The 22,233-nt window shown below is 36.2% G+C and overlaps 1 long non-coding RNA gene and 3 pseudogenes across 1 annotated transcript; all 4 read left to right on the forward strand.

Moving 5' to 3' along the window:
• LOC117104825 overlaps positions 1 to 6,486 on the forward strand; it is a 16,080-nt pseudogene extending 9,594 nt beyond the window's left edge.
• LOC117104813 lies at positions 1,277 to 5,060 on the forward strand (annotated as a pseudogene).
• A 332-nt stretch (positions 6,487 to 6,818) lies between the features above and the next one.
• LOC117104826 lies at positions 6,819 to 8,822 on the forward strand (annotated as a pseudogene).
• A 2,326-nt stretch (positions 8,823 to 11,148) lies between these two features.
• Positions 11,149 to 19,567, forward strand: LOC117104815. The gene is made up of 2 exons (XR_004444828.1): positions 11,149 to 11,242; positions 18,943 to 19,567. It is a non-coding gene; the product is annotated as an uncharacterized LOC117104815 (long non-coding RNA).
• The last annotated feature ends 2,666 nt before the right edge of the window (positions 19,568 to 22,233 follow it).

Below are 22,233 nucleotides of genomic sequence, written 5' to 3' on the forward strand. Positions count from 1 at the left end.
CGAATAAAACCATGTGTTTAGTGTTTTTATTCATCACTTTACGATGTCATAATAAAGTGTTTCTAATAAAACCATGTGTCTAGTGTATTAATTCATCCCATTATGTCTTTTATTTAACTAAAGAACATGAAAATATTGTAAGATTACCTATACGACAAAACTTGGGAATTCCCCTTCATGCCCTATTCTAAACAACAGAGCTGTGGTGTTGTCTGGGCCTGTTGAGACAAACTAAACTCATGTGCACTGGGCGAGCCAACCAATTAGCGTTCGTGTACGTGAAACAGCAAAACCATGTGCACTGCACTGGGCGAGCGAACCAATTAGCATTCGTGTACAAAACTATGCCTACTCAGCTTCGTGTAGAAAATTAGACCAGACAAGTTTTTCCATGGTTTGCCACACGAAGCTAGGCAGAAAAGCAATTATTTTGAGCACCATCGGTATTTGTTCATCTCGCTTAGTTCACGTGGTTTTAGATTATAACAACCCAGTATTAGACTCAATCAACGTTGCTGTTTAATGAAAATACGCTGCATTTTATTTTATTTATTCTTTCTTTATTCTGAAATACACTTTCAATACAATGTACTGGTTTCCAAAGTGGTTCAGTTTGACACACAAAAGTAACAACAATTTTCAACCATAACTTAACTAATAAATGTAAAAAAAGAAATTTTCATTGTAGAATTTAAGTGTGTATTGTTATACAGAACATAAGTAAAATATACAATCAATAAAAGTAACTTAATAAATGTAATATAAGAGTTTATCTTTAAATTTTACATTTGGAATTACAGAATTAATTACAATTATTGAGCAGTGGTTGACCGCATTGTCACAGAAATATATTGCTGTAATTGATTCATGTTGACAGCAATGTTTTGCAGTATTAATTTCATTCGGCTGGTATGGTGAAAATAAAAGTAAATAAATTAACAGGGTTTGTACATTTTTTTAACAAGCAAATTTCCATGACAATTTCAGGACATTCCAGATCAAATCTTTCAAATTTTAGGAACACATTATATCACTTAACAGTCAAATATCAGATTTTACGATTAATTATAAAACCTGTATGCTGTACTAATTTTTAATGTTGAGTGTATATTAAGTTTTATCTAATTTTAATTCGGAGGTGATGGATCTGTCTCTTTTTCTCACGCTCCTGGGAAATTCTGTTTTTCTCACACGTGTAAAAATTTGTTGGTAAGCAAAGGAATTCCCACAAGTATGTGGAAGTACTGGTAAAGCACAGGTTGACTTGCCATATTTAGATGCCCTTTGAATTAGGGCAGTCTTGACAATAATGAGAAACACATCGGATGTAAATAGTGTACAAGCTTGTAGACTTTGCCGACGACGGGAGATTGGAGAAGGATTTGCAAGCTCTTTGTCATTGCTGAAGGAGTGGTTAACCAGAGAGGTGCTGTTGTATAGCACTTTGCTTCTTGCCTGACCTACTTGCCGATATAAACATGAAAGCATATATACGGTACAAGATATGTCTTCACAAAATTGAATCTAGGCCTACCAACAGACTAAAGAAAGAGGATGGACAATTTGCCCTCATCGCAGCCTGCGCAGCCGGAGGACTGGGACATGGCATGCTTGTCGAAAGGTATCTAGCATAGAATGTTGCAATACATTTGAATTAGTTTGTAAATAAACAGCTCTACTTTTGATTTGAATGGGACTGTTGGCAGCCATTGCAAGACTTAAGGAGCTGTTTTTACTAATTTACAGAAATATATATATATATATTGACAATGACAGGACTTGGCCTATGTAGATGCCCCTTGAAATATGCCAATTTTGACAACACTTCGGATGTAAATAGTATACACATTCATTTACTTTGCTGACAAGATTAGAGGTTTAAGGTTGATTAAGCGTCCAGAACAGGACTGATGTCGAAACAACGTCACTGTCCGGGTGCATGCAGACACTCTGTTAAGCAGTGTGCTGGGCTCCGGTGGCTTCCACCTTAGAATAAGCCTTCGACTCTGCGAACGTGCACGGCAAAAGGCAATGTTGTGGTATCGAGTGAGGAACAGGTGGTATCCAGCTCTGGACATCCGGCAAATGATAGCACATTAGCTGTAAAACCTTCCTAGATAGAGAAATGGGAAACATAGGTGTATTCAGTGTTGCAGGTGTTCTCCACAGCAGCTGATGTGCAGACACACGTAGACATTAATTAAAGTGTACCAGGGCGAGAGTGAATTGACAGCAGACAACAAACTCCTTGGTCAATTCCAATTGGTTGGTCATCCACCAGCTCCAAGAGTGGGGGGGGGGGCCCTCAGATTGCAGTAAGTTTTGACATGGACGCCAATGGAATCGTCAGTGCATCGGCTCAAGATAAGGAGACTGGCAATGAACAACACATTGTTATCCAATCATCAGGTGTGTTAAGTGGGGATCAAATTGAAACCATGGTAATGAATGCAGAGAAATACTCTGAAGAGGACAAAAAGAGGAAGGAAAAAGTTGAAGTTGTTAACCAAGCTGAGAACATCATTCATGACACAGGGGCTAAGATGGAAAAATTCAAAGAACAATTGCCAACAGAAGTGAAAGAAGAACTTCAAAAAGTAAAGACCTGCTCCAGTAGAAGGACTCGGAGGACTCTGAAAGCCTTAGACTGGCTTCTTCAGCTCTTCAACAAGCTTCATTAAAGAGTTTAAAATGGCCTTCTACAAGTTGGCTTCAGAATAGGACCAATCAGAAGGCAGCAGTGATGCAAGTAGCGAAGGAATATAGTAGCCAACAAGAAGAAAAGAAGAGAACTAAATTTGAAAAAAATATGCTGATCATGTTCTTAGGGGTGTTGAATATCCTCATGAACTGACCATATACAGTGCTTGTTGAGGAATCCCAAGAATATGTTTTCTTGTAGAAATTTGATGTGAAGATGCATGTGGGCAAAAGAAACATACCCTTGAGCACAGTTTAATTCTATTCTGTATTGTAAAATGGTTTGTAGTCGTTGTATTCAATAAGATGATTTTTGTTAAATTGTATATTGAATTCCAAGACATAGGTTTCATCAGAAAAATAGAATGTCAAGATAATTTATCTCACGGAGACGAAGTTCCAAGACAGCTTACCTGAGGAAGACAAAGATAATTTATCTCGAAAAGGTAAACTATTTCTTAAAGGAATTCCAAGATACTTTTTGTGTATCTTGGATTTATATGTTATAAGAAACACGAAATAACAATTCAATGGTATTGTTAATGCCAACATTGAAAGAAAACAATGCCCTCAGTGGTAGCATTTACCCCAGAAGGCGAGAGACTTGTAGGAATGCCTGCTAAACTTCAAGCAGTAACACATTCAAAAAACACACTTTATGCTACAAAAGGCGCAGAAATCCAAGGTGGCGTGCTTGCTAGTGATGTCACCAATGTACTTCTGTTGGACATGACTCCTCTGTCTGTAGGAATCAAAATTTTAGGTGGTGTTTTTACAAAGCTGATCAACAGAAACACAACTATCCCAACAAAAATGTTGCAGTGTTCTCCACAGCAGCTGATGGGCAGACACATGTAGAAATTAAAGTGCACCAGGGCAAGAGTGAGATGGCAGCTCCTTGGTCAATTCCAATTGTTTGGTCTTCCACAAGCTCCAAGAGTGGGGGGGGGGAGGGGTGTTCCTCAGATTGAAGTAAGTTTTGACATGGACACCAATGGATTCGTCAGTGTATCGGCTCGAGATAATTAGACTGGCAAGGAAAAACACATTGTTATCCAATCATCTGGTGTGTTAAGTAAGGGCGAGATTGAAAACATGGTAACGAATGCAGAGAAATGCTCTGAAGAGGACAACAAGAGGAAGGAAAAAGTTGAAGTTGTTAACCAAGCTGAGAACATCATTCATGACTCAGAGGCTAAGATGGAAGAATTCAAAGAACAATTGCCAACAGAAGTGTGACAAACTGAAGAAGAAATTCCAAAATTAAAAGACCTGTTCCAGAAAAAGGCCTCGGAGGATGCCGAAAGCCTTAGACTAGCTTCCTTAGTTCTTCAACAAGCTTCATTAAAGAGATTTGAATTCCAAGATATAGGTTTTATCAGAAAAATAAAATGTCAAGATAATTTATCTCACGGAGATAGAATTCCAAGAGAGCTTACCTGAGGTAAGACAAAGATAGTTTACCTCGAAAAGGTAAAATGTCTATGAAATAAGAAATTCCAAGATACTTTTTGTTCCCGTTGAAGTATGCCAATCTTGACAGCATTGAGAAGGACTTCAGATAGATAGTATACACACTTGTTTTTACCAACAAGGAGAAGATTAGAGGTTTTGAAAGCCAATTTGTCATGGCTGGCCCCTCCCTGGTTAGTGGTTGACATTGAGGAGTTGTTGACCTGAGAGATGCAATTGTATACCACCTTTCTTTTTGTCCAACCTACACGTTGACTTAAACATGAAAGCATATGCTAGACATATCTTCACAGAATTGACTTTAGGCCTACTAAGACGGGACTTGGCCTATGTACTGTAGATGCCCTTTGAAGTATGCCAATCTTGACAACATTGAGAAACACAACAAATATAAATAATATACACACTTGTGGACTTTTGCCGAAGAGGGGAACATTGTAGGTATTTGCAAGCGCCTTGTCATTGCTAGGGCCTCCCCGGTTGAAATTGACATTGAGCAGTGGTTGACCAGAGAGGTGCTAATGTATAGTACCTTTCTTTTTGCCTGACCTACACACCGAATTAAATGTGAAAGCATGCGAGACTTGCTTATCTTCACAGAAATAAATTTAGGTTAACTAAAGAAGGGACTTGGCATATTTAGATGCCCTTTGAATTGGGGCAGTCTTGACAATAATGAGAAACACATCGGATGTAAATAGTGTACAAACTTGTAGACTTTGCCGACGATGGGAGATTGGAGAAGGATTTGCAAGCTCTTTGTCATTGCTCAAGGAGTGGTTAACCAGAGAGGTGCTGTTGTATAGCACTTTGCTTCTTGCCTGACCTACTTGCCGATATAAACATGAAAGCATATATACAAGATATGTCTTCACAAAATTGAATCTAGGCCTACCAACAGACTAAAGGAAGAGGATGGACAATTTGCCCTCATCGCAGCTTGCGCAGCCGGAGGACTGGGACATGGCATGCTTGTCAAAAGGTATCTGGCATAGAATGTTGCAATACATCTGAATTAGTTTGAAATTGTAAATAAATGGCTCTACTTTTGATTTGAATGGGACTGTTGGCAGCCATTGCAAGACTTAAGGAGCTGTTTTTACTAATTTACAGAAATATATATATATATTGACAATGACGGGACTTGGCCTATGTAGATGCCCCTTAAAATATGCCAATTTTGACAACATTGAGAAACACTTCGGATGTAAATAGTATACACATTAATTTACTTTGCCGACGAGATTAGAGGTTTGAGGTTGATTAAGCGTCCAGAACAGGACTGATGTCGAAACAACGTCACTGTCCGTGTGCATGCAGACACTCTGTTAAGCAGTATGCTGGGCTCCGGTGGCTTCCACCTTAGAATAAGCCTTCGACTCTGCTAACGTTCACGGCAAAAGGCAATGTTGTAGTATCGAGTGAGGAACAGGTGGTATCTGCTCTGGACATCTGGCAAATGATAGCACATTAGCTGTAAAACCTTCCTAGATAGAAAAATGGGAAACATAGGTGTATTCAGTGTTGCAGGTGTTCTCCACAGCAGCTGATGTGCAGACACCCGTAGAAATTAAAGTGTACCAGGGCGAGAGTGAATTGGCAGCAGACAACAAACTCCTTGGTCAATTCCATTTGGTTGGTCATCCACCGGCTCCAAGAGTGGGGGGGGGGGTCCTCAGATTGCAGTAAGTTTTGACATGGACGCCAATGGAATCGTCAGTGCATCGGCTCAAGATAAGGAGACTGGCAATGAACAACACATTGTTATCCAATCATCAGGTGTGTTAAGTGGGGATGAGATTGAAACCATGGTAATGAATGCAGAGAAATACTCTGAAGATGACAAAAAGAGGAAGGAAAAGGTTGAAGTTGTTAACCAAGCTGAGAACATCATTCATGACACAGAGGCTAAGATGGAAGAATTCAAAGAACAATTGCCAACAGAAGTGTGACAAACTGAAAGAAGAACTTCAAAAAGTAAAAGACCTGCTCCAGTAGAAGGACTCGGAGGATTCTGAAAGCCTTAGACTGGCTTCCTCAGCTCTTCAACAAGCTTCATTAAAGAGTTTAAAATGGCCTACAAGAGGATGGCTTCAGAATAGGACCAATCAGAAGGCAGCAGTGATGCAAGTAGCGAAGGAAGATAGTAGCCAACAAGAAGAAAAGAAGAGAACTAAATTTGAAAAAAATATGTTGATCATGTTCTCTGGGGTGTTGAATATCCTCATGAACTGACCATATACAGTGCTTGTTGAGGAATCCCAAGAATATGTTTTCTTGTAGAAATTTGGTGTGAAGATGCATGTGGGCAAAAGAAACATACCCTTGAGCACAGTTTAATTCTATTCTGTATTGTAAAATGGTTTGTAGTCGTTGTATTCAATAAGATGATTTTTGTTAAATTGTATATTGAATTCCAAGACAAAGGTTTCATCAGAAAAATAAAATGTCAAGATAATTTATCTCACGGAGACGAAGTTCCAAGGCAGCTTACCAGAGGAAGACAATGATAATTTATCTCGAAAATGTAAATTATTTCTTAAAGGAATTCCAAGATACCCTTTGTGTATCCTGGATTTATATGTTATAAGAAACATCAAATAACAATTCAATGGTATTGTTAATGCCAACATTGAAAGAAAACAATGCCCCCAGTGGTAGCATTTACACCAGAAGGCGAGAGACTTGTAGGAATGCCTGCTAAACTTCAAGCAGTAACACATTCAAAAATCACACTTTATGCTACAAAGGGCGCAGCAATCCAAGGTGGCATGCTTGCTAGTGATGTCACCGATGTACTTATGTTGAACATGACTCCTCTGTCTGTAGGAATCAAAATTTTTGGTGGTGTTTTTACAAGGCTGATCAACAGAAACACAACTATCCCAACAAAAATGTTGCAGGTGTTCTCCACAGCAGCTGATGGGCAGACACACGTAGAAATTAAAGTGCACCAGGGCAAGAGTGAGATGGCAGCAGACAACAAACTCCTTGCTCAATTCCAATTGTTTGGTCTTCCACAAGCTCCAAGAGTTGGGGTGGGGGGGGAGGTGGAGGGGTGTTTCTCAGATTGAAGTAAGTTTTGACATGGACACCAATGGATTCGTCAGTGTATCGGCTCGAGATAAGGAGACTGGCAAGGAAAAACACATTGTTATCCAATCATCTGGTGTGTTAAGTAAGGGCGAGATTGAAAACATGGTAACGAATGCAGAGAAATACTCTGAAGAGGACAACAAGAGGAAGGAAAAAGTTGAAGTTGTTAACCAAGCTGAGAACATCATTCATGACTCAGAGGCTAAGATGGAAGAATTCAAAGAACAATTGCCAACAGAAGTGTGACAAACTGAAAGAAGAAATTCAAAAATTAAAAGACCTGTTCCAGAAAAAGGCCTCGGAGGATGCCGAAAGCCTTAGACTAGCTTCCTTAGTTCTTCAACAAGCTTCATTAAGGAGATTTGAATTCCAAGATATAGGTTTTATCAGAAAAATAAAATGTCAAGATAATTTATCTCATGGAGATAGAATTCCAAGAGAGCTTACCTGGGGTAAGACAAAGATAGTTTACCTCGAAAAGGTAAAATGTCTACGAAATAAGAAATTCCAAGATACTTTTTGTGTCCGTTGAAGTATGCCAATCTTGACAGCATTAAGAAGGACTTCAGATAGATAGTATACACACTTGTTTTTACCGACAAGGTGAAGATTAGAGGTTTTGCAAGCAGTTTGTCATGGCTGGCCCCTCCCTGGTTAGTGGTTGACATTGAGGAGTTGTTGACCTGGGAGATGCAATTGTATACCACCTTTCTTTTTGTCCAACCTACACGTTGACTTAAACATGAAAGCATATGCTAGACATATCTTCACAGAATTGACTTTAGGCCTACTAAGACGGGACTTGGCCTACTGTATGTACTGTAGATGCCCTTTGAAGTATGCCAATCTTGACAACATTGAGAAACACATTAAATGTAAATAAAATACACACTTGTGGACTTTTGCCGAAGAGGGGAACATTGTAGGTATTTTCCAAGCGCTTCGTTATGGCTAGCGCCTCCCCGGTTGAAATTGACATTGAGCAGTGGTTGACCAGAGAGGTGCTAATGTGTAGTACCTTTCTTTTTTCCTGACCTACACACCGAATTAAATGTAAAAGCATGCAAGACTTGCTTATCTTCACAGAAATAAATTTAGGTTAACTAAGGAAGGGACTTGGCATATTTAGATGCCCTTTGAATTAGGGCAGTCTTGACAATAATGAGAAACACATCGGATGTAAATAGTATACAAACTTGTAGACTTTGCCGACGACGGGAGATTGGAGAAGGATTTGCAAGCTGTTTGTCATTGCTCAAGTAGTGGTTAACCAGAGAGGTTCTGTTGTATAGCACTTTGCTTCTTGCCTGACCTACTTGCCGATATAAACATGAAAGCATATATACAAGATATGTCTTCACAAAATTGAATCTAGGCCTACCAACAGACTAAAGAAAGAGGATGGACAATTTGCCCTCATCGCAGCTTGCGCAGCCGGAGGACTGGGACATGGCATGCTTGTCGAAAGGTATCTGGCATAGAATGTTGCAATACATCTGAATTAGTTTGAAATTGTAAATAAATGGCTCTACTTTTGATTTTAATGGGACTGTTGGCAGCCATTGCAAGACTTAAGGAGCTGTTTTTACTGATTTACAGAAATATATATATATATTGACAATGACGGGACTTGGCCTATGTAGATGCCCCTTGAAATATGCAAATTTTGACAACATTAAGAAACACCTTGGATGTAAATAGTATACACATTCATTTACTTTGCCGACGAGATTAGAGGTTTAAGGTTGATTAAGCGTCCAGAACAGGACTGATGTCAAAACAACGTCACTGTCCAGGTGCATGCAGACACTATGTTAAGCAGTATGCTGGGCTCCGGTGGCTTCCACCTTAGAATAAGCCTTCGACTCTAACGTGCACGGCAAAAGGCAATGTTGTGGTATCGAGTGAGGAACAGGTGGTATCCAGCTCTGGACATCCGGCAAATGATAGCACATTAGCTGTAAAACCTTCCTAGATAGAAAAATGGGAAACATAGGTGTATTCAGTGTTGTTAAAAAGAAAGTTTTTAAGTAAGGTTTTGTCAGACTTGATAGAATCAGCCGACTTGGTATGTTGAAGAAGACTGACAATTGAACACACTACATTCTATACTTTTAATATTTTTGAAATAGTCTTGATAATAAAATGTTATTATTATTTGAAGGCAATAAGTTTACAATATAGCAAATAGACTATTAAAATGCATACTTTCATGTTTAAGTCGACGAGTATTTCAAACAAACAGAATGGTGAATTACAGAACAAGACACCTAGGTGCTTGAAAATCGCATTTTCCTATTTGAATAGAAAATAATTAAGTGGGCGCCGGAACTCGGGAAACAAATGATACATTTCTTCCACCCATATCAAGAATAATATAAAAAAACATTTTTAAAAGTACAGTATGAAAGCACTGTCTCAAATTTTGACCTCATTTTTAAGAATGGATTGCCTATGAAGTTCCCAACTTCAGAAATTTGTATACAGCCTCTTTACTCCTTCCCTTACAAGTGGATTGGATGTATCTTGTATGCTGAAAAGGTAGGCGCTTATTGACCATTGTTTTATCCATTATTTTACTTCAAATTCACGATTTTGATGTTGGTAGCTGTTTTGGGCCTTTTCTTCGTTTTCTGCAATTTTAGTTTCACACTGTTTTTAGCGGATGTTAGATACTATCAGTTTAAGCTTAACGAAGTTACAATGTGTTTAAAATCACCCGTCACTATTCCTGTGACATCACTGAATTTCAACATTACCCCTCCCAAACCTAATTTCACGGTGAAAGCTTGGTAATGTCTTTCTATGAGTGTCCATTTCTAGCTCCATTTTTTTTGCTGACCACTTGGTATGGATCATCTTGTCCATCTGTTAAATTAAATATAATAACAAACATCAATACTTGGTGGTAATTTTAGAATCATCTTGTTATTTGATGTGTTATTCAGATGTTTTTTTAATCATTTTGAAATAGTAACCTTAAAACTAGACTGAAAATCTTGTGTAAAGGCCTCTGAAAGTATTAATTTATCAACCACATCTGTGTAATATTGACATGGATGGGTGATAATTGACAGGCTAACAAAATGTCCACCTTTTACGTCTAATCAGTCATGTAATCTGTATGCGGTACTCGCTTTGTTATTATTTTGAATGCTCAAGTTAATACACTGTAAAGATGGCAGCTCGGCAATTTTTCTGAGTGTTGTAAGCGACACCATATTGCTGTTTCTGTATTTTTTAACATGAAATTTTTTTTTTCCAAATCACTAACAAATATTTCAGTATTACATCTGAAGCCTTAGGACATTGGACATGGAAAGGCATGAAAGATATTGATAGTAAAGCTTTGGCATAATATTAAGAGACATGTTCACGATGCATTACTGGGTTACTGTAGTAGGCGCTTGCTGTGCTGCTGCTGTGCAATAGACCGAGCCTAGAAATTATTCTTGAGGCTTGTTGCAGTCATACTTATAGCCAAAAGAAACATTTAGGACCACATACAATATTTCTAAAACTAAAAAATACATTTCAAAAGCCCATAAAACTTAATAATCCACCCTAGAAAAATGAAGTGATTTGATAGTGTGCAGTGGCGGTGTATGCCTAACTTCCCCTGATGGAAATGAAATGCATGTTTATTGAGTTGCGTTTGAGAGTACAGTATAGTAACAATCGTATTTTACCAACTTTACATTAATGAACAAGGTACAATTTCAGGCGCTTACGCCCCACCATCCAACAGGTTGAGCTCATTGGAGTTTGATCAAAAAACCAAAAAAAAAAAAAGGCCTGATGAAATGAAATGCATGTTTATTGAGTTGCGTTTGAGAGTACAGTATAGTAACAATTGTATTTTACCAACTTTACATTTAAAAGTATTTTTCAAGTCTGAGAGTTCCATTTCCGGCCACCCCGTAGACAATATATCTTACAGCCGCCACTGGCTAAAGCAACTCGAAGAATTAAGGTTGGTATGGGAGATTTTTACCAAGAAATGTTAAAAAAAAAAAGAAGAAAAGGAACAATAAAATATTTTCTTAGGAGTTTTAGTCTGGTTATGCTTACCTTTGCTTGCAATGGTTGCAAGGCCAGTTCGGCTAATGTGCATTTATTTGAAGATCTATTTCCAACTTTCCAAAATAATATATTCCAATAATCACATGTACCCTGGTGGACTCCTGTCAGTATCTTCAGTTTCAGATTCAGATGACATTTTTTTGTAAGGTTACCAAGAACTTCCATTATTTCGAGAACTTTGTCAAAAATGTCTTGGAGGGGAATTTTTAAGAAGGTTATTTTCTCAGAAAGCTGCATATGTCAAGCAATACTGACTTGCAAATCTATTTATTTATTTGCAAATCAGAAGAAATTGTGCTTTGATGCATAGCTTTTCCTTACTGCAAGAAAACATTGTTCCTTACGAAAAAGAACTTCTCAAGAATTAGATTTTGAAACAAAAGGTTGTAAGCAAGCTGGAGAGCCTCATTTGAACCACTATCCATTCAGATTACTCTCTATCAGGATGTATTGCAAGGCCAATTTGGCTAATGTGCATTTATTTGAAGAAGGGCTATTCCCACCTTTCCAAGATATTAACCAATAGGTGTCCATTAATGAGAGAGGTTACCCATTATATGAACTTTTTCGAATCTGAAGTCTTAGGGGGAATTTGTGAGAATTATCCCAGACAACAGCATCATATCAGCTAAACCTCTCTGAGTGCTCATGTATTGTATAGCCAATACCTCTCTTTACAGCTACTTGCCAAAAGCTCCCAAAAACTCATAGTCAAAAGTTCTGAAGTGTTCGGCGATTTGGCAGATTGTTTCTAGATTTTGATGATATGTTCTTGCACAGCAGCTGTTGGTAGATACTTAGGCCTAATTGGAGGGAGGCCTGGGTCAGATTTTCTTCCAAATCTGGGAAATAAAATAATATAAAAATTAATATGCATCATAATTTTTAGGATCAGCTTGTTTCTTATTATGGTCCCAGATATTTGTTGATTTCCAAGTTATACACTGAACATAAGTAACCAATTTTTTAACAAGTACACTGTACCTGTACTCTCAACATTCCATTTTGATTGGTGCAACCATGGAGGTATTAGTGAGAAGGAAATCACAACAGTAACAGGTTCCTTTGATGCGACAAGCCTGTTCTAAACTCCATAAATAGGTGGTGTATGATGTATGCAGCTATACTAATTGCTTTATAAGTCAATCATGTCTTTTAATGTTAGTTTTGATAATCTGTTGTGGACGACAAGAGTTGGTGGTACCGGGTTACCGGGAAGCACAGACATAAAGGACCCTTAGGGGTGAAGAAAGTCATTGATCGAGTTCTTAGTCCACATATCAAGCGCCCTGCATCTTATGTTAGATGGATTTGGCGCTATATAAAACTACATTATTATTATTATTATTATTATTATTATTATTATTATTACTATTATTATTATTATTGTTATTGTTATTATTGTTTTTTATTATAATTATTATTATTAATAATCAACTGCTATGTAGCATGCAGTTATCGGTTTCAATAGTGATATGATCATTGTACTGTGTGTATATTACATTAGGCAACGTTGTTTTCATCTTTTGCTCACAAACCTAGAGAAAGATCAAGCCAAGCTTACACTATATAATATTGTACTGTTGGGGATAGGCAAATAACATTGGGAGTTGATGTCACGATTGACTTTATAAAGTTTATTAATAGCCAATGCGTGATTATGTAATCAAACGCCTTACTGAATTCTATAACAGTGAATTTACCAACAACCTATTAATAAATATGTCTGTCTTTTTTTATTTACCGCCAAAATTTGCTTGTTTTACATAAAGTAGATCAATTTTAATGATGTTCTGTAGTAGTAATGTAAGACAATAGTTAAACATTTTTTTTAAAATAAATATATTTTAACTACCATCAGGGCTATTGTGAAGCAAAACAAATGTCCTATGCAAGTGTATAAGGAAACCTTTAGCCTGATGTTCTGCAAAAGCTCACTGTGGGAAGTTTGACCTTGATTTGGATAAAAGCAAAGCCCTGACACTGAATTTCAACTGAAGAAAAAATGCATCCTAGTTTCTTAATCATTATAAACTTATAAGAGAAGAAAATAATGTAACCGTTCACCCCAGGTTCCTGAGTGATGTCAAGAGGGAGTAGGTTGAGTTTAAAATTACAAGTGGAATTTAGCCTTTTTCCTGTAATATACTTGAAATTATATACTGGAGTGATATATTTTCTAGTTAATATTTTTTATTGTAACTTTACAAAATTATTTTGCAGGGATGGTGTTCTCTGCATTTTTTCTCAAAGAAGAAGGTTAATGCCATAGAAGTTTGACCAAAAATGGGTTTTTGGGGTAAAAGCTTTTTCCTGGTATTTTGTTGGGGAACAAAATAGAAACAAGTTTTTCGAACAGTTTGGTACCAAAATTACTCTGTATGGTTAAAAGTGCTCTTATAAGAAAGAGAATTTTGCTTGGAATCCACCACATTCTTAACCAGCAAGGTCAAAATACCTGAATCAACTGGACCCTAGCTTCTACCTATCATTTTTTTTGGATAGGAATCTGTCTAAAACAGCTACATTGTTTAACATATCACAGGCATTGGATTAGTTGTTTTTACATGATTCGTGTTTTCAGTGTTAAATTAAATTATATTTATAATATGATGTTATTAATATATAATGTAATTAATGAAGAAGTTGTTAATATTATTCTATACAACATTGTTTAAAACCCCATTCTGCAACCTGTTTAGCCCATGACCCAAATTATATGTCAAGCACTCAGACGTGACCCACCAAACCAGAAGCCAAATTTCTCACCTGAATTCCATGGTGAAATGATTGAATACGGTATTATTATTTTTTAGTTTGGGTGAATGAGGTCATTAAATCACGTCCGCCGTTTTATATGCGCGAGGGGTATGAGAAGAACCCACTTGATTCTTTTGGCAATCGATTAAAAGATAAGCCTATTCCAAAGATTACCCACACAATCAATTTAAAACCCATAAAAATGAAAATATAACTTTGAATTACTCATTTAACAAAGCATGTAAGTTATCAAATGTTCCAATAAGATTTTTTAAAATGAATGATTTACTGGCATTTTACTATAGGTCTACACAAATTCATAGATTGCTGCCAGAAATATGGGTTAGGCCTATGCGAAGACATAGACACATTAAATTGAAGAGAAAATGTTTTGTCGTTATAATTTTCAGCTGAAAGCCAATCACACTGAAAGGAACAAAAATAACACTTTGAAGTTGTCATACCTGAAGTACAAATGTTTTGATAGTATATTATTTAACATAATATAAAATGCTTTGTAACCTAATGGAATAAGTGCTATATAAATACTAAAATAACAAAATAACAAATGAAACTATGATAGCAAATGCATTACAAAGTAAACTGCACTTTCGTTTGCATTAATTTGATTTTGTTTGTCCTTGTTCGTATTAAGTCAAGTTTTCACGATCTGAAGAGATTATGCGACCCATCTAAATGTTTCTGTGACCCAAACATTGGGTCGCGACCCATAGGTTGCTGAACGGTGTTTTCAAACATGTCTTGCCTTGAGATGATAGGATTAGGCCACGCCATTACTGGACCATAAGTGTTTCACTGTTTTAGGCCTACTAGGCTTCCCCATTTCATTTATGAAATGCAAGCCCATTGTTAGACAGGCTTTCCTTTCGAATACACAATGATTTGCCACCATAGCCTAGCACATTATTTTAATCAAAATGGAAGGTTTTAAAACAGTTTTAATAAATCATGAAAACCTACCTTATTGATAATCTTGCCTTCATATGAGATTAAGAATTTAGCTGCCGTCACGGAGACTTATAACAGATAACAGATTTTAAAATTATTTCCGTGTTGGCTCGAAACATCGCAATGAACTTGCTTTGTGATCACAGCATCACGGGTTTTCTACGTGGCTGATCTATTTACAAGCTTTCTGATTGGTTGGTCGCCGAGTTTCACATTTTGGAATGCTCTAGACTATGACACAGCAAATACGGAAATAGATAGTAATAATTGAAATAGAAATCAATTGTGGAAAAATGAACTAAATGTTTTGTTTGTGAGACATTATGTTTGTGATGTGTTGCATAAAACCATATTATCATTGAATTTTCTGATAATAGACGATGACGACTTTTGCCCTGTTGACAAACTATCTGAACATATGGACCTTATTAATGGGTCCATTTGTGGTTCATTTTGCATACAGTAGGTTCCTGGTATTCAAACTATGGTGGCAACCCAAATTAGTGTTGCCAAGATATTTTGAAGGGTCAGCAGACGTTTATGGAGAAAAGTCATTTTGACAGCAACTTTCTAGTCTGTTGTCTTATGTCATATTTTTTTTACCTTTGTCATTTTTTGGATAGATTCTTCGCAAACATGTCTAAAAATATTTTAAAAAATCACTAATTAAGAAAAAAAATGGGCACCACTTTTTTTTAATTCAATTTTAGGATCTCCATTTTGAATTTCAAAATGGTCACTACAGAAATTTTAGTTTTTAACAAAAAAATTGCAAATAGATCATTGTTATTCAGTTATATATATCATACAATAGTCATCTGATATATAAAGGGATCAGTGATGCATTGGGAAGAAAATAAGAGCAGCACAAGAAATAACCCCTCCCAAAAACCTTGCTTCCGCCCACACTTCCCACTGGAAAAAAAAAATTACTCTCAAGTATTCACAAAATTGCCACATATCACCATATTTTTCCATCTGAATCTCCCTGACTTAGTCATTGAGCATTGCCACTTAACCTTCAAGGCCCCCCCCCCCACAAATCACTCATCCCGGGCTACACTCATCCCAGGTTACGCCCCTCCCCGAACTTTTTGGAAATTAAAAAATGGAGATAAAAGAAGAAAAGTATATTAAAATTTAGGTCTAATCTGTGAGTGCCATTTCCGGCCATCTGTTGTCATAGCAATAACATTTTGTTCCTCGGCCCCACAATGTTGGGGCAGGGGGCAGATTTAGGAAGTGGAACGTTCCCCTGTTTGCCACCATTGCCTTTTTTTTTTTTGAACAGTGAAAATACAAAATGCCATACAAATACTAAGTGTTACAACATTTCGTAACAGCATAATATACTGAACATAAATCTTACCATTATTAGAAACATATTTCTGTGTATAAAAATCATCCAGGCCTATATGAAATTGATGCCCCCTCATTAAATAAAATCTGGATCCTCCATGTGTGGGATGGTGTCGTGAAAACTTTGTTAATACACAAATTCATTCATCCAAATCACTTCTACGAGATTTACACTCTCCGTAAAAACACTAGCAATCTGACAAAAGTGATACTGTGGCATTCTAATTGTGTTCAATTTAGAAAAAAAACTCAATTGTTTCCAAGTCATACCTCAAACCCTATGTTTAATTAAATGTATTCTGCAGCAGATACCAATGTGTGTTTCTTAAATTTTGTCATTTTGACCCACAAATTCTACTCGCGAAGATGTGGTGCTCTACAAAATATTTTAAATATGCTACAGTTGAATAATTTGTTGAAATGTCTGTCAAGGATGATCCATTTGACATTTAGAGTTCCACTAACTGCAGGGTGAAAACACTGATATTATCTTTTTGTTTGTTTTGTTTGTTCAATGCTTTTTCTCCAACTCTTCAAATTGACATAACAATATTAAGGTGATAACAATATAATAATAGTACAAGGTTACAAAATCGCTGTAAGTACAAGTGAAAATATAGTTATAGGAAGTGTGGAAGGAGGTCAAAATAAGTAAAAAACTTTAAGACTTGACCCCCTGTAAAAAAAACCAGAAGATGGTACATAAAACTTTAGAACACAGCATAAAGTGTGAAATCAAACTTAATAATGATAATGATGATAATAATAATAATAATAATAATAATATAATAATAATAATAATAATAATAATAATAATAATAATGAGATGATTATAATAAATAGATAAGTAATGATCAAAGAGAAACTTACTCACCATATATCTGCACCAAAGACTTTTTATAGGTAATCCTGAAACTTGAGAGAGATGGTTTGTTTTTTAAAGAGTGTGAAAGACTCCCCCAAAGCTTAGGACTGGTGTAAAGGATTGAATGGTGTCTGGTATGAAACTCACATTTTTTAACATAAAAATTGGTAACAGAAAAACGAGTGAAGTGTGAATGAGTATCAGAGGGTTTGTTAAATAATGAACTAATGTGTGCCGGAAGTAGATTGTTGGTTAAACGGTACATAAATAAGGCAGATTGTAGTTTATTAATGTCAAAGACGTTTAATATTTTCCAGTTAAAAAATAATTGTTTGCAAGAACAATCTTGAACAGCATTTTTTGAGACATTTGGTGGTCTTGTGGTGCTACAGTAGTGCTAGAGTAGTGGCCTGTCTTTGCTTTGGTTCAGGTGTGTAAAGATGACCTCCTAAGGACTCCAAAATTAGGAGTATATTGGAGTGATAAGAAATCTACCACAGTAGTTTAATAGTTGCAGTGTTTGTTGAGATGTTCAATTTCTAGACAGATCTTTCCTTCTTGATATCTGTAATTGACAGCATAGTTACCAACCTGAGAGATGTGTGAGTGACTACACCAGTTGGAGTGGGGGAGGGGGCAGGGCCGCTGGGGTCCAGTGGCAGAGCCACCCGGGGTGAAGTCCTCCGTGTGCTCCCACAATCTGAGCATTTTTAAGCTGTTTTAAAACGATTTCAGGGAGTGTTTGTTGACAATACTGGGTACATAAACATAAATATTTTTAATATTAATAAAGCCACGTACAACTTGAGTTTCAATGTAGGCCTGTGTTTAATTTTCTGCATGATCATTTTTATACTTTAGTAAAACAATTTTCTTCTAATTTTAAAATCAACTTCCCCTTAATTCACAATATTCGTTATCACGCATAGATTTGTGCTAAATGCGTGACAAATTTATGATCACGCATGTGTTTTTCCAAAATGTAGTTTAAAATGAAATTCAAATTCAAAACGTAGGTCTGACTTGATCAAACGCCCTCTCCAAATTCTATACCAAAACGTAAATCAAAAACCAGCCTGGTTTGAAATGCATTTTACAACACTAGGCATGGACTTTTGCTGCGTATGGCACTAGACTTGCGAAATGTAAATTAGTAAAACTAATCAGCCAAGCATGTGGGCCTGTTCCATTAATGATGGGGGAATCAATTTTCGATGCAGTCCATTGCCGTGGACAACGCTTCCCAGTGCGTCTGCTAATTTTTGATGGTCAGGATACCGCGATCACAAGCTCTGTGCTAGGCATTATAGGCTAGGCCTATGTGGGCTGTGATTTACAACACTAGGAGGCCTCTATAGGTCTCCAAACAGCATAATTAGAGGGTAACCCCTGAAACCTAAGTGAAGACCAAAGTTAAAATTGGTCTCCAAAAGACAACATAGGACAACCATTTATTTATTTCAAAGAAACTGTTGTTTGCTTTTTAAATGTTTTTCAACTACTTGAAACTTATTTAAAAAAAAATCTGAACAGCATACTGTAAACATAAAATTTACACTTTATTTCGCATAAAGATAGATTTTATTTTCTTTTGTGTACTTGGCTAACATAATTAAACTTCATTTCTTTGGTTCTAGGCCAGATGGTCGAAATCCAGTTTGCCACATGCCAGTTTGCCGAGACCGCTTTTCCGAATCCCAGTTTGCTGAGTACTAGTTTGCCGACTCAATGAATCCCAGTTGGCTGAAACCCAGTTTGCCGAACCCAGTATATATAAATCATGATAGCTGTTTCACTGTTGGATACAGAATCAATCATACACAACATGCAACCTCCTCCACTCCCTGGGGAGTATTCCTAGTTACGTGTGTAATCACACCAGTGGCGTATCTAGAAGTCTTGAAATGGGGGCTGATGGTAGGGGGGCGCGAAGGTGAAGTGGGACTCGATGATTAGTTGAGTGGCGCTAATTTGCAAAATATGGTGATTTTAGGTGATTTTTAACTACGGTACTTGACCATGATTTTTGGGGTGACTGGGGGGGCCTGGGGGCGCAAGTAATTTTTTTGGGGTGGGGGAGTGCGTCCACAATTTGTGTATAAATACAGTAGGTAAATGGTAAACTAAAATATGCAAGCCACAATATCACTTTGGTCTTGCTGATTAATATATTTGGTAGCTGCATACACATATCATGGATTGCATTGGTTAATGTACGATTAAATTGATTTGATTGATTGATTAAATGATGAAAAATAGTAATAGCATGAATTAATGGTTGTAAGATAGTTGGTATCACTTCTTTAAGAAGAGAAGAATTTATATGGCCATGCCCAGCCCCTTTATTGGAATCAGTATAATGTAATTAATGGATAATGTAATTAAAATGTTGTTACAGTATTATTATTATTCTATAAACATTGTTTATTATTTTATGAACACTGCCCAGGACTATAGGCCTAGGCCAATACCATATGTAAATGAATTTCTGTACCGTACAAAGCTCATTGTGCTGCGTCATTGCAACTTGAAGACACACTGTTGTATAGAGTCAGAATTTCATTTCAGAACAATTCAGAACTAAATCATGAGTATTAAACTTACCTTGTAGTATTGTACTGTTGGCATAAAGCTTCATATTTGATTCTGACGGAACATTTATTTATCTTATTTATCTTCACTGAGAATTGTAACAGCTTGTGAAATCATATTGGGCGTTGTTGAATCTGAGACGGGTGGTGTGGCAAAGTACGCATGTTCCGTGACCCTGATTCGTCGGGTCTCGAGTATGGAACTCTGGAACATTCCATTCTCGACGGAGGCAAATATGGTAGTCGTATCGTAATCAATAATTGTTGTAACATAGAATGAGCTGAATTTATTCAACAAAAATGTTTGTGAGAAATGTGTTGCTTGAGAAATGCGTTGGATTGAAACCATATTATCTGTTGAAGCCTGCATTGAATATCCTGATAAAAAGACTGACATTAATTTTAGCCTCAGATTTGAAAGACTATTTGAGGAAGTTATTTTTAAATATGTACCAAAACAAACAAACACATTCACTTAACAGAGTATAGCACTATGGGGCTCATTGATTTTTGTATATATAGAGATTCATTCAACTGATATTGAATACTCATTGTATCAATTCAAATTATGTGGTTCATATCGCACAGAGTAATAAACTGTACATAGTTTTTTTTATCCACTATTTGTTTTCTCTACAGTTATAAATATTCATCCTGGAATGAAAGCCAATTAGCATAAAATAAAACTGTATTTCAAAGCTTTTACCAGTCCATTACCTATTTAAAGCCCATTCTTATTTTTGAGCTAAAAATAGTTCCAAATTTTAAAATGTAAAGTTTATATCCAATATTCAGGGTGGAGTTTAGCTCAGTCAGCAAAACTGGTGGAAGCCACAGTGTGTGCGCTGAACCATGGAGATGCTTATGTATCATTGGTCCATGCTTCAATTCTATTGCTGCTTTCTCTGCGTTCTGCATGGAGGCAGAAATTGAAGTTTTCAATAGAATACATCCTTTGGAAGAGGCATTTAAACATTGAATTATTCATATCTTGTTATAATGTATATTGATGATGGAATTTGAAATACTGTAAAGTCGAATTGAATAGATTGAACTGTTGGTCCTGTGTGGTATTTGGCCCTGTGTGGTATTTGGCCCAGGTGCATTTTTATGGAATACCTCAGTGTACAACTGTGTACAGTGGTGCAACTAAGTCTAACCTACAAGGTTAAGCAAGCATAAGTGTTTTTATCCTAGCCTTAGTAAACTTTTTTGTACTCATGAGCACAAAAAGTCATTTATGTGATAAAAGTGTCTGGGGTTTACAATTGCAACTATATTGTTAGGTCTTTGTGGTTTATGGTATAATACTTGGTTTAGTCTCGCCAGAGACACTTTTTTTCATATATCTGGAAAAAGTGACTTTTTGTTGAAGAGCTGTACTTGATACTATTATAACATCATGTTCCTGTCCAAGCACTGTTACACATTTTCAATCTACACTTTAAAAAGCTGCACAAGACATTTTTTTCCAAGACATTATTTTTATTCCATTTCCATAAAAAGGATGAAATTGTGTCAGTAGCCATCATTCGGAAATTATTATTATTATTAGTAATTTATTGTTATTCTAATCAAAAAGGTACTGGTTTTGGACTTCGGGATTTCATGGTCATACATTAGTAGAAGAAACTAAATGAATATAGCATACAATTTATTTGCTGGGATTGAAAGTTGTTTACAATGCACGTGTTTAATTAATTGGCTTGCCATCCCATAACCACCATCAGTGACAAAAAAAATAAAACTTGACTTTTTAATATAGGGTCTTCTCCACATTAGCTTCAAAATGATGAATCATCTACTGGAGTCAATGTACTGTACTATAATAGTACAGTACATTCTATAATAGAAAAGCCACAATAATTTTACTCATAACAATAATTGTTAAGAGTAAAATTATTGTGGCTTTTCTATACTGCTATTCTTTGCTCCATTCTTATGCTAATTCTCAGTTTGCGATATGATACTCCTTTATTGTCATCTTAACATCATGGTAAAAATGAAATTTGTGTTAATTGATCCGATAGGCAAAAACTGTAGTATTTTCAATTCAAGATTCAAGATTAATTTTCGTCATACATAGTACATATATATGAGAACATAGTACATATATATGAGATTTGTTTCTTTGAGTTGATAATAAACAGTGGAAATCGAATACTATAACACTATAAAATACGAGACAACAATTAACAGATATAATATTAAATATGAATATAAGAATATAAAAATATATTACACATGGAATTAACAAGGTTGAACTATATTGTGAGGTCAGGAGAGGAATATGGCATGGAATGTAATACAGTAGATAGGCTTGATGATGAGATTATC

This window comes from Anneissia japonica, unplaced genomic scaffold (assembly GCF_011630105.1).
Source record: "Anneissia japonica isolate Jap-2015-1 unplaced genomic scaffold, ASM1163010v1 scaffold2834_len698180_cov181, whole genome shotgun sequence".
NCBI classification, from domain to species: domain Eukaryota; kingdom Metazoa; phylum Echinodermata; class Crinoidea; order Comatulida; family Comatulidae; genus Anneissia; species Anneissia japonica.